The sequence below is a fragment of the Peromyscus maniculatus genome, chromosome 2 (assembly GCF_049852395.1).
Source record: "Peromyscus maniculatus bairdii isolate BWxNUB_F1_BW_parent chromosome 2, HU_Pman_BW_mat_3.1, whole genome shotgun sequence".
NCBI classification, from domain to species: Eukaryota; Metazoa; Chordata; class Mammalia; order Rodentia; family Cricetidae; genus Peromyscus; species Peromyscus maniculatus.
This window is the reverse complement of record NC_134853.1, coordinates 25,850,160-25,850,707: the sequence shown is the minus strand read 5'-3', so window position 1 is coordinate 25,850,707 and position 548 is coordinate 25,850,160.

Below are 548 nucleotides of genomic sequence, written 5' to 3'. Positions count from 1 at the left end.
CTGGCCCCGAGGGGGCGGATCCTGGGTGTCAGGGCTCTGCTCGGTGCCCGAGGGGCCGGGTCCCGGGGGTGTCAGGGCTCTGCTCGGTGCCCGAGGGGACCAGGTCCCGGGGTGTAAGGCTCTGCTCGGTGCCCCAGGTGACCAGGTCCCGGGGTGTAAGGCTCTGCTCGGTGCCCCAGGTGACCAGGTCCCGGGGTGTAAGGCTCTGCTCGGTGCCCGAGGGGCCGGGTCCCGGGGGTGTCAGGGCTCTGCTCGGTGCCCGAGGGGTCGGGTCCCGGGGGTGTCAGGGCTCTGCTCGGTGCCCGAGGGGACGGGTCCCGGGGGTGTCAGGGCTCTGCTCGGTGCCCGAGGGGGCGGGTCCCGGGGGTGTCAGGGCTCTGCTCCGTTCCCGAGGGGGCGGGTCCCGAGGGTGTCAGGGCTCTGCTCGGTGCCCGAGGGGGCGGGTCCCGGGGTGTCAGGGCTCTGCTGGGTGCCCGAGGGGCCGGGTCCCGGGGGTGTCAGGGCTCTGCTCGGTACCCGAGGGGACCAGGTCCCTGGGTGTCAGGGCT